At 39.5% G+C, this 13,131-nt stretch overlaps 1 protein-coding gene across 3 annotated transcripts in view; it reads right to left on the minus strand.

Moving 5' to 3' along the window:
- Positions 1–13,131, minus strand: part of SMYD3 (SET and MYND domain containing 3) — a 755,279-nt gene that overhangs the window by 680,935 nt on the left and 61,213 nt on the right. The gene's annotated exons all lie outside the window — the stretch shown is intronic.

Below are 13,131 nucleotides of genomic sequence, written 5' to 3' on the forward strand. Positions count from 1 at the left end.
TGTTTAAAGATTGCTAAGATGGTAAATTTGACGTTATGTATATGTAACCAAAATTTTAAAATAAATTTAGAGAAAAACAGATATTAGAGTTGTCTTGTTACACAGAGACAGTGCTAGAAACAGTGTAGAGCCTCCTAACTACCAGGACAATGTCCTTATCACCACACCCTGTTACAAAGAATAAAGAGTCAGGTATGGGTAGGCACAAAAAGTCACGGGTCCAGCATATACCAAGCCTAGGAAGACTTCATTTCTCCAGTTCTGCTCATTTGGAACTTATAATAACCCAAGGATAAACTTTAGTGCACTCAAATTATCTGTCTATAAAGAAAGCAATTAGGGAGTGATTGAAAATATATCATTAGATTAAAATTTTAAAAGCATGAGCTGACATAGAATGTATAGGCCAGGCACAGCGGCTCATGCCTGTAATTTCAGCACTTTGGGAGGCCGAGGTGAGCAGATTGCCTGAGGTCAGGAATTTGAGGCCAGCCTGGCCCACATGGTGAAACCCTGTCTCTACTAAAAATACAAAAATTAGCCAGGCATGGTGGCGGATGCCTATAATCCCAGCTACTCAGGAGGAATTGCTCGAACCCAGGAGGCAGAGGTTGCAATGAGCCAAGATTGCACCACTGCATTCCAGCCTAGATGACAAGAATAAAACTTCTTAAAAAAAAAAAAAAAAAAAAAGACACATAATCTACTTAATAAATCTAACTCCTTAGTACTTCTAGCACATTTTTATGCTTCTAGCCTGATAATATACAACTATCTTTTTTTTTGTCTTCAGAGTCAGTCTCTTGATGTTCAGGAAGGAAAAAAAAGAAAAAAATTTAATAATTTAAAAAGTCAGAGCCTTACTCTGTCACCCAGGCTAGCACGCAGTGGTGTGATCACAGCTCACTGCAGCCTGGAACTCCTGGGCTCATGCAGTCCTCCCACCTCAGCCTCCAGAGTAGCTGGGACTACGAGTGCATGCTGCCACACTAGCTAATTTTTATTTTTTTATTTTATTTTATTTTTTTGCAGACAGGCTGATGTGGTTTGGATTTGTCTCCCAAATCCCCTTTGTTGGAAAAGGCACCTGGTAGAAGGTGACTGGATCATGGAGGTGGATTTTCCCCTTTCTGTTCTCATGTTAGTGAGTTCTCATGGCATCTGGTTGTTTAACCTCTCTCTTTCTCCTGCTCCAGCTATGTAAGATGTGTCTGCTTTCCTTTCACCTTCTACCATAATTCCAAGTTTCCTGAGCCCTCCCCAGCCATGCTTCCTGTACAGCCTGTGGAACTCTGAGACAATTAAACCCCTTTTCTTTCTTTTTTTTTTTTTTTTTTTTTGAGACGGAGTTTTCGCTCTTGTTACCCAGGCTGGAGTGCAATGGCGCAGACTCAGCTCACTGCAACCTCCGCCTCCTGGGTTCAGGCAATTCTCCTGCCTCAGCCTCCTGAGTAGCTGGGACTACAGGCACGCGCCACCATGCCCAGATAATTTTTTGTATTTTTAGTAGAGACGGGGTTTCACCATGTTCACCAGGATGGTCTCGATCTCTTGACCTCGTGATCCACCCGCTTCGGCTTCCCAAAGTGCTGGGATTACAGGCTTGAGCCACCACGCCCGGCTAAACCCCTTTTCTTTATAAATTACCCAGTCTCAGTTATTTCTTTATACAAGTGTGAGAACAAACTAATACAAAGAGTCTCTCTGTGTGGCCCAGGCTGGTCTCAAACTCCTGGCTTCAGTGATCCTCCAGCTTCAGCCTCCCAAAGCACAGAGATTACAGGTATGAGCCACCATGCCAAGCCTAAATTTAACTTCTTATAGCCCCAAATGGAATACAGCAGGTCTTTGAATACCATCATTTTGTTCAACATCATTTTGTTATGATGTTGATGAGGTAAAAAAAAGAGATCCCAGTTGGAGCCACTGCTTTTGCAGCGTTTGCATACTCTCCTCAAGTCTGAATGGGTTTCCTCCAGGTACTCTGGTTTACAAATCCTACATTCCAAAGATGTGCATGTTTCATTCATTGGCTGATCTAAATGATCCCAGTGTGAGTGACCATGGGTATGTCTGGGAGTGTGCCCTGCAACAGAATGACATCCTGTCCAGGGTAAGTTCCTACCAGGGACCCTGAGCTGCTGGGATGGGCTCCATCCACCTGCCACCCAGAACTGGAGTAAGCAAGTTGGAAAATACATAAATACAAATTACTGTAAAACAAAAATTCATAAAGTCTATGATAATCATACAAATGCATGACAATAAACAACGAAAGATGAAAGTGGTCAGTATGTGGCCAGATTTGCCATCATTTATTTTTTATCTATGTGGTAGTCAGAGATGCTCCTGAGAATTTTTGCTCTGCAAATGTTTATTCTTTTATTTAGCCCACTACCACCGCCTGAATTCACACACTGAATTAGGTAAATAATTATCTTACTTCTTTTGATTAATCTTTCTTAAATGTATGTATAACTCATTTACTTCAATATTCAACATCAGAAGTGTTTTTGGCCAGGCATGGTAGCTCATGCCTGTAATCCCAGCACTTTGGGAGGTAGAGTTCGGCGGATCACTGGAGCCTAGGAGTTCAAAACCAGCCTGTGCAACATGACAAGACTACATCTCTACTAAAAATAAAAAAATTAACTAGGAGTGGTGGTGTGTCCCTGTAGTCCCAGCTACCAGGGAGGATGAGATGGGAGTATCACTTAAACCTGGGAGGTCAATGCCGCAGTGAGCCATGATTATAGCACTGCACTCCAGCCCGGGTAACAACAGAGTGAGACCCTGTCTCAAAAAAAAAAAAAAAAAGCATCTTAGTTCTTCACACGTTTGGTGATACTTCTGTGATCAGAAATATGTCATAGGGACTTAACTCTTGTTTATATATCCATTAGCCTATGGTAAAATTGGTTTTATTATAAGTCATTTTACTTCTACATGAAGTTTTCAAAAATCTATTGATGATGTTAGATGAGGACTTACTCTACATGAGACATAAGAAGAAGAAAATAATCCCATTACCTAGAAAGAGTACCACAATTAAATCAATAAACACATAAAAAAATAGGTGATTTCATTTTTCAAGACCTCAGATACCATCTGTAATCTATTTTACCACTCAATGTGATTATTTGCCCCATGTCACTAAATATCATTAAAAATTAACATTAGCAAAAGATACCTACCACAAATCGAGTACTTGTTATTTGACAAGCACTACATTAGCACTTTGCAGAAGTTATTTCATGCTCACAAAAAGCCTGTGAGGAAGATATCATCCCTCCCATTATACTAATGAAAAACTACATATTAATATCTAATGATATTTAGGATCACAAACTAAGTAATCATGATAGTATATATTTTTTAAATTATGAAGTCAAATTTATAGAAGTTGTTTTAGGCAGAAACTAGTGACGTAGAAAGTCTCTCTCCAAATCTGTAAGTATACCTCTATGAAAAAAAGTATTTGGGGACACAAACACATTAAATTAAGTGTACAAACATATTTAAGGTGAAGTTGAGGTCTTTGATGTAACCAAGAAGGAAAGCCTCATTTTTTACTATTATATAGGAGTAGAAAAGCATAATTAAAACAACCAGCAGCAGCACTGTAAGCTTTCACAGAAAGGTAAGTTCACAAAATCCCTTTCATAACACCCAGGCTCTAAGGATTGGAGCTTTCTCATCTGTGACCATCTTTCTGAATCTGCTGGTGTACCCCTTCTTTTGTATTTTCCTAAGGGAAGAAATCCCTTCGTGAATGGAACAATAACCTCAGTGCCACATGTGTAAGAGTATATTTGCCTACACTTGGTTTAAGGCGATTGGGAATTACACACACCTGTTAGTGGGGAGAAATATGGTCCTCCAATCTGGTCACATTATGTAGAAGTAAATTATAGGTGACCCTTAGTCTCTGTTTTGTGCCTCTCCACTTGCCCTGCCATTCATAAGTACATACACATTCCAAACACATGAAGAGGAGCTTTTTATGGCTTTTCATCCCTTTGAAAGAGCCGACTGGGAGGTTTACAGGAAGATTGCTAATGAGTAATAGTGGTAAGAAAAATTCACTCCAAGTTCTTTCTTAGTCATCCTTTGTGTAAGTTTTCGAAAGTACCAAAAAAATCTGTTTTTAAAGGTCATTTTACCTATGGAGTAAACTCGTAATTTGTAACAACGTTGCAAAACTTGTGGTTACACTGGCTCCAAGTTACCTTATTTCATACTGAAAAGAAAAAGTACCCTCATTCACTATATTGAGGAGGCAAATTTAAAACCAGGAAACTGATGCTACCTATTACTAATGATTTCTATTTAACTTGGCCAGGTCACTCCTTTTCAGATTATCACTGGAGCTTTCAGATCTTCAGGATATCAGAAAGCATTCTAGTGGCTCAATAAAGGCACTGAAACAAGTACAAAAAAAATGCCTTCACTGGCATTTTAGGGTCTAATGCCCGTATTTTTTTTTTTTTTTTTTTTTTAATAGATGGAGTCTCACTCTGTCGTCCTGGCCAGAGTGCAGTGGTACGATCTCAGCTCAGTGCAACCTCTTCCTCCCGGGTTCAAGAGATTCTCCTGCCTCAGCCTCCCAAGTAGCCAGGACCACAGGCATACACTACCATGCCCAGCTAATTTTTGCATTTTTAGTAGAGACAGGGTTTCACCATGTTGTCCAGGCTGATCTGCAACTCCTGGCCTCAAGTGATACTCCTGCCTCAGGCCCCCAGAGTGCTGGGACTACAGGAGTGAGTTTCCACACCCAGCCTTCTTTCTCTTTACTATCTTTGATGTTCATGTATCCATTCATTCAGTCAACAAGCATAAAATGCCTACCATGTGCAAGGCACTAGGGAAGGCAATGAAGAACCACGGATAATACAGACACACACTCAAGGCTTTTATAATTTAGCTGAGGAACCCAATAGTACTATGGGAGCACAGTGGAGGTATTATTGGAGTCATACCATGAAGTACCTTTTCTTCAGGGAAGGAAGGGGTGATGTGACAATCCATTAGAGGTATAGCACAGGCACAAAAATAATAAATCCTTACGGAAAAGTCTTCATTGAAAGACTACTGAGGCCGGGCACAGTGGCTCCTGACTGTAATACCAACACTTTGGGAGGCCAAGGTGGGCTGAGGTCAGGAGTTTGAGAGCAGCCTGACCACCTAGTGAAACGCCATCTCTACGAAAAATACAAAAATTAGCCAGGAGTGGTGGCACACACCTGTAATCCCAGCTACTCAGGAAGCTGAGGCAGGAGAACTACCTGAACCCAAGAGGTGGAGACTGTAGTGAGCCAAGATCACTGCACTCCAGCCTGGGCAACAAGAATGAAACTCCTTCTCCCAAAAAAAAAAAAAAAAAAAGACACTTAAAAAGGTTTTAATGAAGAGGAGAAAAAGTAAAAGTAGTCACACAGAAAATAAGAAAATGAAAGAATCTTAAGAAATATACTGATGTGAAATTAAAGACCAGCTGGAGGTTAAGTTTAAAAAAAAAAAAAAAAAGTTTGCCTCTAAAAATAAAAGCACTCAGTTGGGTGCCCTGGCTCAACACTTTGAGAGGCTGAGGTGGGCAGATCACCTGAGGTCAGGAGTTTGGAGATTAGCCTGGCCAACATGATGAAACCCCGTCAAAAATACAAAAATGAGCCAGGTGTGGTGGTGAGTGCCTGTAGTCCCAGACACTCAGGAGGCTGAGGCAGAAGAATCGCTTGAACCCAGGAGGTGGAGGTGGTTGTGAACCAAGATCGCGCCACTGCACTCCAGCCTGAGCAACACTGCAAGATTCTGTCTCAAAATAATAATAAAATAAAATAGGCCGGGTGCGGTGGCTCAAGCCTGTAATCCTAGCACTTTGGGAGGTCGAGGTGGGTTGATCACAAGGTCAAGAGATCAAGACCATCCTGGTCAACATGGTGAAACCCCGTCTCTACTAAAAATACAAAAAATTAGCTGGGCATGGTGGCGTGTGCCTGTAATCCCAGCTACTCAGGAGGCTGAGGCAGGAGAATTGCTTGAACCCAGGAGGCGGAGGTTGCGGTGAGCCGAGATCGTGCCATTGCACTCCAGCCTGGGTAACAAGAGCGAAACTCCGTCTCCAAAAAAAAATAAATAAATAAAATAAAATAAAATAAAAAGCTCTCAGTTGCCAAGGTACTTTGAAGATTTGTTACTGCATGCCTATTACTGGACACCTGCTTCCCAGTAACTAGTCAGAGTCTAATGAGAAACCTCTCACCTCCCTGCCATGAACTTCCTCATCTGGGCAAGGTCTCTATGGTCCTGTGTCTCACAGGCTGTTGTGTTCCCCTTTCCAGCATCTGCTGGTATAAGGCTGAAACTGAACACTGTGACCCAACAGGACTTTCCTGTGAAAGCCCTGTGCATTGATTTCTGTTTTTCTTTGAGAAATTAGAAGTAATTTGGCTGGGTGCGGTGGTTCACGCTTGTAATCCAAGCACTTTGGAGGCCAAGATGGGCAGATCACCTGAGGTCAGGAGTTCAAGACCAGCCTGACCAACATAGTGAAATCCCATCTTTAAAAAAAAAAAAAAAAAAGAGGTAATTCGAACTCCTGGGCTTTTTTCCAAACAAGGGTAGAGGTAGAAAGTAGCAAGTGATAGGAAAGCCATGAGTCTGAAAGAGGGACTAGATGGTGGAGTCAGCAAGGGACCCAGATGCTAAGGGGGAGGGATTTTCTGAGGCTACCCTGGCTCAGAAGGCTGCCCATAGGGGGTGGGGGAAAAGAAGCTACAGAGTGGAAAGGGTGATGGGAAGGCTCTGGATAAAAAAATAAAACAAAATAAAGTAAAGGTAGGGTTTTTTTGGGGGGGGTGGGGGGAAGGGTTGGAATAGGGTGTTGAAATAGGCCAGAAGTTGATGAATAAGTGAAGCAGACCCATTAAGACAAACACTGGTACTATTTCCTCAAAGCTTTTGTGAAATGAAGGAAGGCAAAAGGGAATGGATGGATGATCTTGGGAGACAGACTCTGGTAGGAATCTGTGCCCTGGGAAGGATGGTTAGTTTCTCCACACTGTGCACTTGACCTCAGGCTATCTTATCTATCCTCCAGAATTCCTGCCTACCAACTTCCCATACAATGCACCAAGTTCCCAACTTTAGATTTTAAGCTCTACTGTATTTAAATTTAAAATGTATGGCAGCTCCTCCTATTTTGGATTTTGTATATTCCTTCCAGTTGTTTTTGTTTTGTTTTACTCTCTCATGTATGTATTTGCATTAAGTAATTTTGGTTCATATATATATATATGTGTAAGAAATTTTGTTCAACCTCCTCTTAACAATCAGTGACACTGGTTTCATCAAGGAGTAAGATTATAATGTGTTAAACCCTCTTTAATATCTTTGAGTTTCATCCTCAAGCTGTACATTTCTCCATCTCTAAATACAGTGTTACATTCACCAACTCACCTAATGGAATTTGATACTTGGTTGGACATTACTATGTATTAGCTGAATCTCACTTTATTTAGGAAGCTCTACAACATAACTCCTCAAAAGGCAACACTCTCCTATAGAATCAATACACATGAAACACCATTAAGAGGCAGCCTCTCAGGAAAGCGACTCGGCAATTGAGATTAACGCAATTAAAGTTATTCAGGTAGACTCAGCAATTGAGATTAATGCAATTAAAGTTATTCAGGTAGATAACAATGTAATTCTAAAACACTTGAGAGAAATAAGTCCTAACTCCTTTCCCATACAAATAGAGATTCTAGCCAGTCTGGGGAAAGGGAGGTTTGGGCTGGTGTGATGACAGGGAAGATGGGCACAGGGACCTAACACCAATTTTTTCACTTCCACACTTCCTAAAATAAGTTTGAAAAATCTTGTACTCTTCTGACATTTTAAATTGACACAGTAATTTAATGATAGCATGGACATAGTTTCCAGTATAGTATATAGGTATCTTAAATTTATTATTGTTGCAATCCTGGGAGCTGTAGATTTCATTCTTTTACTTAATGAAATATATCCACAAGCAATCTAATTGTTAAGCCTGTTTTTGTCAAATCAATAAATCAAAACTTACCTTCTGTCAAAAAAAAGTTCATATTTCAATTCAAATTAAAGTGCTAATCTGTATTCCCTATAAATCTTCCCTCACTACCCATCACCACTACAGAGAGACAACAATCAACTATATCCTAAAACAAACAGGGTATGGATGGAGTCCTGCCATGGGTTTGTTGTCTGGAGGAAACATCTATGATTTTGACCAACTATTTTCAAATTCACACCCAGAACCTAAGAATTCTTAAATGGTCCCTCAATTAGGTGAAGCAGAGGATTTATACTCCCTGAAGCAATCAAATATTGTAAGATTTGTGCTGGGTGAGAAGCATGACTGACTGCCTTTGTCAAGTTGGAGAAAAGCAGTATGTCAATGGAGAGGTAGGAAAGAAGAATCGCTCTGCCACAGGTGCTCTCAGGTGACCATATTAGAAATTAGTAAATGCAGACATTGAGGATCTAAATACCACTGAAATTATTTTTGCATATAAAATTCCTGAAAAGTCTCCATGAATCCCCAAGCACATATATATATACCCCACTTTAAAGACAACTAATCTTAAAAAACAGCTCCAGACTACTTAACTCAAAATTGAAAGCCAGGCACACAAAACACAAAAGGTGTCAATCATAATGTTCTAAGAATAGAAGCAAAATAAAGATAACAAGGCAATGTGGTAAAAGCTTTAGGATATGCAAATTCAACACAGGAATGCAGCACTTGGATTCTAGAATCAGAAAGTCTGGGATTTGGATTCCAGCTCTACTCCTTACTAGCAATGTGACTTTCAATAAATTTATCTCCCTGTGACTTAGTTCCCTCATCTTTAAAACAGAAGCACTATTAATGTTGATGATGGTAGTAAATGGTGCTGTAAGTATCTCCTACTTCACAGAATTGTTGTGAGGATTAGATGAAATAACACAAGGCACTTAGCACAAAACCTAGCATGTAGTAAACATTCAATAAATGCTAACACAACATTAGGAAGGAGAGTTTCTTTTATTTCAAGAAATACGTCCACCAAACATTCATTGCTAAACCTGTCCTTACTGTCAAATCAATAAATCAAATAAAACCCTCTCCTGAGGATAAATCACTTCCCATTTTTGCCAGCAGTTTAGGCGACAAGTAAAAACAAGGTTTTTAGGAACACCAAGCCAACCCAGACAAAACAGAGACATATTATTTTCAACTACAGGCCTGTCCTATGTCCCTAAAATTGTCTTCCATGAATGTAATCCCAATCAGAGTATAGTTTAAGCAGAACAAAAGAATTTGTCCTTCTTACTGTTGACCCAAGGAATAAATAGCACTAATAAAATTCTACTATTTTTTATAGCTACTCTCAAATCTGAATTTCTAAATGCAGTAAGATGCCCAGAGTCTAAAAATATTCAAGACAGTTAGCGACAAAGAAAATGAACTTAAGAGTGCTGAGTTAGAAAACCCCTACAGCTGTTAAGATATAGTCTTTTGCAAACCAAGAGATTAGGAATTTAATTTGTGCAAGTACGGAGGGGACTTCCGGCCACTTGTCTGGGAGGGCTTAGTACAGATAAGAACTTAATGTGCCTCACTGACCTAGATTTAATTCTATCTATAAACACTCTCACTTCTGAAATGGGCCTGGAGCTTTGCCTTTGAGTGGACATCAAAAAAAAAAAAAAAACCCACATACCTGGAAATAAGAGAATTAACTTAAAAACTCATAAAAAGTAAGGCATTACCAGCATTACTATACATCTGATAAGACTGAAAACCATACGAGTGCATAACTAATGAATTTCCCACACATCATTCATGCAAAATCAAACAGTTAATTCCATTTCATACTTTTAAAACTTCACTAGAATTTTTTTTTTAATCTTTACTTTGCCATCTACTAAGGTAAGTCAGAAGAACCCAGATGTAAACATACCAGTTTCCTCTAAAATAAAGAACAAGTACTGAAATAGTGAAGAGGATAATACATTGTCTCCTAGTGCTTTTGTGGGAGCAGAGCCCAAAATCATGGCTCATTTTACTACTGGCTGAACTATGAACCAGAATATATCACTACATGTAGCAAATAACAAGTAAGCAGAGAATCAAAGACATCACAATGATACATCCATAAAAAAGTATTACCATATTTCTCCTAAAGACAACTCTAGAAATAATTATATTAATCTAGTAAGAAAAGACATGACAATTTCCTATATATAAACAACATAATCTTTCAAAGAATGTCAAAAATGAAAACACTATATTATCCAATAAATTATGTGATCTGGGAGAGAAAACCTACTAATCTCTAATAAATGGAACCTCCACATTAGAGACATTAGAGGTGCTGTTTTTCTAAACCCATTTAAGGTAGCTTTTTGAGTCTGCAACAGGATCTCCATGAGAGGTTTCATTTCTAAACTTCAATTAAAACTTATCTATGATTTAGATAGGTACCATATGGGGATAAATTTTAGAAACCTCTATAAGTTGAGGCATCTGATGACACTGTTAAAAGGAGTTGTCTATTATTGCAGGAACACGGTAATTTAGAAATGGCATCCTATCTAATTTCTTCTCACCAAAACTTAGAGCAAGTTTCATATTTCAAACTATGTAGCTTTGAAATAGCAATCCCAAATCCTATAAATGAAGAGCGTATTAAAATGTTAAATGTATTATTATTATAACATTTCCTTGGAAATTAGATTTACTTATAGGATCATCTGTAATTTCTTGCTTTATCAGAGAAACTGGGGAGGTAATAAAGTAATTAAGTGTGTCACTTTACATTTCTGGTCCCATTAACTTCTTAACATCAGTAACAAAATACACTATGAGAAAAGAATACTTGTAAAATTATTACCTTAACACAAATAATCAACTTCTTCAAGACAGAAAAACTCTTGGCTATAAAATTCAGAGGAAAATTCCAAACTTATGACAAGATGAAGATACTGAAATATATTTGACATTTGAAAACAAAATTTCCATAAGTTTCTCTCACAAATACACGAGGCAGAGACTGATTCAGAGGCCATGCACCTGAAGTTGTCTCATCTGTCTTAAAAGATTATCTCAATAAAAGAAATTACTGTCTTTCCAATATTTTTTTAATACTTTATCATCTACAGAAGTAGCCACATAAGGAGAGCTAGCAGGACACACACATCATAAATCACAGTGGACAGATCAGCACCATGCTTACCTAATTCTTCATTTTATACCTTCTCTCAGTTAGAAACAGCCTCGGCCGGGCGCGGTGGCTCAAGCCTGTAATCCCAGCACTTTGGGAGGCCGAGGCGGGTGGATCACAAGGTCAAGAGATCGAGACCATCCTGGTCAACATGGTGAAACCCCGTCTCTACTAAAAATACAAAAAACTAGCTGGGCGTGGTGGCGCGTGCCTGTAATTCCAGCTACTCAGGAGGCTGAGTCAGGAGAATTGCCTGAACCCAGGAGGCGGAGGTTGCGGTGAGCCGAGATCGCACCATTGCACTCCAGCCTGGGTAACAAGAGCGAAACTCCGTCTCAAAAAAAAAAAAAAAAAGAAACAGCCTCATCTCCTCTGGGGAATTAATTGCCAGGTAATCATCGCTTGGATTACTGAGCTCTACTGTTCCACTTCCAGCTTTTTAAGAGAATTGCTTTCTTCCCACTTTTCTCAAATAGAAGAGGTGAGGAAAAAAATATATAATAATTACTAATATACCTTCCCCCAGATTCAACATCTGTTAACAATTTTCCACATCGGCTTCCTCTCCACATCTACATGTATGTGTACTTGCTTTTGCTCATCCACTTGAAAATAAGCTGCAGACATTTTAACTCATTCCTAAGAATTTTGGCATGTGATTCCTAATAACATAATCAAATGAGCTGGGCATGGTGGCGCATGCCTGTAATCCAAGCTCCTCAGGAAGCTGAGGCAGGAGAATTGCTTGAACCCAAAAGGCAGAGGTTGAAGTGAGCTGAAATCGTGCCACTGCACTCCAGCCTGGGCAACAGAGCAAGACTCCATCTTCCATCTCAACGACAAAAAAAAAAAAAAAAAAAAAAAAAAGAATAACAATATCTTACATGATCACAATACATATTATCTAATAAGCATAGACTGCTTTTATTGAAATTTTTCCAAGTTAAGGGACTCACACTACCTCATCTCAAAACTAGCTATAAAGGTAGAATAATCAAGATAATGTAATAAAGGCATAAAGAGAGACATATATAGATCAATGCTACAGACTAGAGTGTCCAGAAGCAGAGTCTCACATAATGCCAACTGATTTTCTACAAGAGTGGTGCAGTGGATTGATAGCGTCCCCGAAAATCATGTCTACCTGGAACCTCTGAATGTAACTCTTCATAGATTATCTGTAGATGTAATTCACACTGGATTACGCTGGGCCCTAAATCCAATGACTAATGTTCTTTTTTTTTTTTTATTTTTTTATTTTTTTATTTTTTTTTGAGACGGAGTTTCACTCTTGTTACCCAGGCTGGAGTGCAATGGCGCGATCTCGGCTCACTGCAACCTCCGCCTCCTGGGGTCAGGCAATTCTCCTGCCTCAGCCTCCTGAGTAGCTGGGATTACAGGCACGTGCCACCATGCCCAGCTAATTTTTTGTATTTTCAGTAGAGACGGGGTTTCACCATGTTGACCAGGATGGTCTCGATCTCTCGACCTCGTGATCCACCCGCCTCAGCCTCCCAAAGTGCTGGGATTACAGGCTTGAGCCACCACGCCCGGCTGACTAATGTTCTTTTAAGAAGAAGAGAGGTCACAAACAAAGAAAGTCATGTGACAACCGAGGCAGAGACTGCAGTTACGTAGCTACAAGGCAAGGAATTCCAAGGATTGCAAGGAGCCACTTGAAGCTTAGGACAGGCAAGCAAGGACTGACCTCTAGATCAGTAGATGGAGTGTAACCAACGCCTTAATTTCAAACTTCTGGCCTATAGGATTATGTGACAATACATTTCTGTTGCTTTAAGCAACCAGACTTGTGACGTCAGCACCAGGAAACTAACAGCATTTTTTGTGTTATTTGGTTGGTTGGTTTTTATTGAGGTAAAAT

The sequence above is a fragment of the Saimiri boliviensis genome, chromosome 14, assembly GCF_048565385.1.
Source record: "Saimiri boliviensis isolate mSaiBol1 chromosome 14, mSaiBol1.pri, whole genome shotgun sequence".
Taxonomy (NCBI): Eukaryota; Metazoa; Chordata; class Mammalia; order Primates; family Cebidae; genus Saimiri; species Saimiri boliviensis.